Raw genomic sequence first — 4689 nt, 5'->3', positions numbered from 1 at the left:
TACAACGAGTCGCGCTACTGAAGGCTCGCGGCTGGTCCTACTCGGCACAACACCACCACTTCGCTCCGGCGCTACACACACCGCGCTTCACTGGGGCACTCGGCCATAACGCCAGTAACGTCACACGCTGTCACGTTTGTGTCACTGTCACGCTCACAAACGCTCTAGTTAACGTTGCCGAACTAGCGCGCCTGTGTGGAGGAAAGGAAAGAGCACATTCGTCGGGAGCCGCTTATTGATTTCACTTTGGTATGCGCAGAGAGGATTCGTACAGGACCCTTGTCTGCTATGGTTTTTTTTTTTTAAGAGAAAATGGCGCAAACGATTTGCCAAATAGTGTTCCCCGCAGGGCTTGTGCTACACGGGTTGGCGCGTAGATAGAATCACTCCCTCCACAGCGCGGTGGTTCACGATGATGATGAAGGAGAGTTCCGAGAACATGAGGACAGGTCAGTCATGGCCCGCCTGTCATATTGCGGCAACGGCGCGCGACGGGCCAAGGATGGGAAAATAGCTGCCGCCACCTACAAAACAAGACCAGTTTTCATATTGTAATGAAGAAAAGGATAATGAAGTACTGATTATTTTCTCTGAACAGGTGACCTATGAGCGATGTATTTCGCGACAGAACTATACCGCCACTCACTGCTTCACAAAGGCAGTCTTGGGCAAAAGGAAAAATTTTCGTGCCTCTGTAAAGGGACTAAAACTATTACCTCCCACTAAAAAGGATGCTCGATCCTACTTCGGTGTTTCCGGTGTATTACTACCTGCAGAGACGGGCTACAGACACGGAGAGAGTGTGTCCCTTTCGCCCAAAATGGTTTCCTGCACGTCTAAAAGGGGCAAAGGGAGATAAGGTGTTAGTTTATCTCCGTCAACCAGGGCCGTAGCGCGTGGAGAGGCCCGCGGTACTCGATTCGCGCTGCGCTGCACCATTGAGCCATGAATCAGTCAGAGCAACGGGCCCGGCCCGGCTGGGGCAGGAGGGGCGGGGCGGGGCGGGGCTGCTCCGCACCGCCTGAATATTCACGCAGCTGCACACCAAGTGCCTATCGGGTGCCACACGCAGCGGCGGTGCCGGGGCTGTGCTCATTACGTACGTTACCACCCAGACCATATTGTTACCGCGAAGCAACTGCTGGCGTAACACAAACTGGACATGCGAATTGCCCGAGCAGATCCCACTTGCAAGGCTCTCACGTACGAAAGGCGACATGGACGGTAAATCAATTTTTACAAATAATTAGAAGTCACGACAAAATGAGATGACGGTTGAGAGGACAGACACAGGCAGCAACAATGAGTGCGTGAAATTCTATGACTGCGACCCGACTCCCGTTCAAATTTCAGTGTTCAAGCGACGCGCCAGCAATCGGGAGGTGGCGCGCGCTTCTCGCCGTACTGCGCGCGGAAGATCGCCGAGAAGGTCGTCACCACGGCCGTCGTCGTCGTCGTCGTCGTCGTCGTCGTCGTCGTCTTTTTGGCGCCCAAGAGCCCCTTTTAAGGCGGACCGCCATCTTGAGCCGGACTGATTGACAGCAGAATCGCACCGCGCGGCAAAATAACAAGTGGGTATCTTTGGGAGTTTAATTTACTTGGTCACACACACACACAGGCTCACACAAACACACATTCACACACATACACTATTGAGCGACTGACGGGGAAGCGCCCGGCCACACCGTGCCGATCGGACAGGACTGCATCGCCTCGTATTCACGTTGTCGCTGCGCGACCAGGCTGCCTCCTCGCCGCTCACCACCACGCCACTTACGCACCGTACCAGAGCGGTAATGGGAATCATGATGACAATTCGAAATATTTCTTAACGAAATCTGGCCGCTCATAACACGTCGCACAAATTCAGAAACGACTGGAGCGTGAAAATGTCAAGTTCTAGCTGTCGTAACTCCACAAAAATCACCCCATCTTCTCATCTTTAAACTTGTAAGTTAAGCTTTTCCCTAATTTGTATTTTGGAAAGAAAATACAGCAACAAAAAAATTGAAAAAAATTATCTTTGATCAGCAGGCTCGATACTCCCGCGTAAACTTCATCAGGGCACACAGCATTTCACGACAATCCCGGCAGAGAACGGAAGCACGCCAGTCTCCCTCTCCGACGCCGCGCCGCCTCCTCTACCCGCCACGACGAGCGCGACATCTGACGGATCCAGTGGGAACTGCCTCCACTACCGCAGCCGCCGCCTTGACAGAGCGGCCTGCAGGGGCGTGTGAACCCCGAGGGAGGGAGAGCAATGCGAAGGAGATGGGGACGGGAGGAGTGGACAGGCAAGAGGGAGGGAGAAGGAACGTCGATCGCTTAGACTTTTCAGCCTCGGCAGCGGCGCAGGTCCCAACAGCTGCCGCCGCCGCTGCCGCCGCTGCCGGGGACAGGGGACGGATGGATAGGTAAATGGATGGACGCTATTCCATTCCACCGTCTCCAATAATTGCTGGCGAGCCGAGCCCGAGCTCGCTGGACTCTTCTCGTATGCAAAGCGGCCGCTGCAGAGCGTCGCGAAACTGTCCGTCCAGCGCGTCTAATGAAGGGCGCTGCCGGGGAAGGGAGGAGGGGCGCGGCATTCAACCGCTCAGCTGGAGATGGATGGGCTGCTAGGAGCTTTATTGGTGGCAGGAAAAGGGGCTGAAAGATCTGGACGGTATGTAGTGTTGTCTTATAGCTCAAAAGGTTTTTTGAATGATGCTCGACGTCACATATATGTACTTCGAGGGAGCCCCAAGTCAACGTGATGTGTTTATTGCGCGAGGATCCATGTAGACCACGTATCGCGAGGCGGCCACGTGCAGGCGCAGCCCGCCCCTCCGCTTCCGGCGGCCTTTTCTTCTTTGATTTCACACCTGGTGCTGAATCATACGACGAACGCACGCTACCTCGTGAATGCACCATTCGACCGGAAAGACACTGGTCAGCCCGATCGGAGCGCTGCATAAACTTTGGCCCCGGTAGCCCGCCAGCCATTGTGTGAGCGCGGGGGAGCGCTGGGCGCCCGGGGGTTAGGCAACCCGAGGACAGCGGTGCGCGTGGCCTGCATGGGCTGCCTACCTCGCAGGCGGGCTGGAGCCATCGCATGAATGCGTGAATGCGACACCAACGCAAATCCTTAAAATGAAAATGGTTCTTAATCCACTTTCGGCAGTCTTTTCTTTGATTTGACACTGACAAAAACAGAGTGCGATCATACAGACTGAAGCACCCCCACGCGGAATAGGACAGGAAAACGACACGAAAGGCTGAAGGATGGGTCTACATTTTTATATGCCTTTGATAAACGAAAGCAGAGCGCCTGTAAACGGACTGAAATACCCCAAAAATTGAGTGCGTTTCCTATTCGCAAAGGCCCGCACGCGCGAGTCACTAACGCGATAACTTGTGGAGACGAGGTGGTGCCATTTCCTGAAGGCAGCGCGGCGAGGAGGGAGAGAGGAGGGCGAAGGGGAAGGCTGAATGAGCAATAAGTAAGGCGGTGTGAGCCTGTAGTGCGAACAGCTCCCTCTGTCGCACTCGTGGTCGAGGCCCGATTGTGAGAGAGATAGACAGATGCGCGAAAGACAAACTCCGCCATGATGGCCTGAGGTATCATTCACTGTCCCACTCGCGGCGAGCGGCGAGGGTCCTTTATTTACGTAATCAGTCGGCCAGTGAGACAGTCAGTGCAAACACTGGGTGGTCGAACACCGGCAGCTGAGTAAGTTTTATTTGAACTCAAGCGCTCTTTCTGCACACCTACACTGGAAAAACAAAGGTAGAACTCAAAAGGTTTTAATGTGTTTAAAAGGGCATTTAGGCATACCATTTTTCCCAGTGTATCTAAAAGGAGAAGTAAGGAGGACAAATAGTATTCGAAACAAACAACCGAAACTGCACATATAAAATCGTCTTTCCCATTACCCTTCCCTACATCGATAAAAAAAAGTGTGCACTTTTGCACACTTTAAGTGTGATCTCCACTAATGAGCACACACGTTACGGTATTTAATCATATCGCACACTCGAGCGCACAGTGCATAGTGTGCAAAGTCCGTACCGAAAGAAGAAACGTGTTCTTATCGCAAGAAATGCTCTTGAAGCGTGCAAGAACATTTACTAATCCAGGCCCCTCAAACTCACAGCGCCGCCGAGCCACAGGCGAGGTATGCAACACTCCTTACTCTCTTTCGAGCGGTTGTGTGCATCTCGGATCCAAAGCTCCGTCTCGGTCACTTTGGCGCGAAATTCATCAACTGCTTGAATGAAAGTCAGCTGCCTGCGGCCACCCGCCGCCGTTCGAGTGAGTGGTGCGAGTCGTCTCACTCGCACCCGCACCCACTGGTACAGCGAGAAATCAAAACAGTTTGAACGAGAGTCGAACCCACGACTGCCTGGTCAGCCAGCGCCAGCACCGGCGCGCCGACGCCTCAGCCCACTGAGCTACCGCTGCGCTGAGGAGGGCCGGCGACCCGGTGCGGCGCGTTCTGAGTCTGAGGTCTCTCTCGCTCTCACACACACGGACTAGTCGGACTATTGGAGATAGTAAGAAGGGGGGATATAACCATATTAATTACTGTAAAGGGAAAATGGTTGCCCTCCTACCCCCTGTCCGCAACAAAACCCTCATCAGGAAGTCGCATCCGTGTAAATATTGGTAAATATGGCAAAAGAGTGCCCCGCCCCCTTTCTTTCCCG

General features: G+C 53.7%; 1 protein-coding gene and 1 long non-coding RNA gene across 3 annotated transcripts in view; one reads left to right on the top strand and one right to left on the bottom strand.

Annotated features, from left to right (window-relative positions):
* LOC113207554 (PAS domain-containing protein cky-1) overlaps nt 1-4689 on the bottom strand; it is a 142141-nt gene that overhangs the window by 128204 nt on the left and 9248 nt on the right. The window lies entirely within an intron of this gene.
* Nucleotides 966-4110, top strand: LOC127748890 (uncharacterized). Of its 2 annotated transcripts, none has more exons than XR_008010835.1 (3): nt 966-1224; nt 1354-1571; nt 2032-4110. It is a non-coding gene; the product is annotated as an uncharacterized LOC127748890 (long non-coding RNA). The 2 variants fall into 2 exon arrangements; XR_008010834.1 differs by having other exon boundaries at nt 967-1224; nt 2035-4110.

Source organism: Frankliniella occidentalis, unplaced genomic scaffold (genome assembly GCF_000697945.3).
Source record: "Frankliniella occidentalis isolate FOCC.00 unplaced genomic scaffold, Focc_3.1 Scaffold18, whole genome shotgun sequence".
Lineage (NCBI taxonomy): Eukaryota > Metazoa > Arthropoda > Insecta > Thysanoptera > Thripidae > Frankliniella > Frankliniella occidentalis.
Note: the sequence above shows the minus strand (reverse complement) of the source record. Positions and strands in the feature narration are given on the sequence as shown.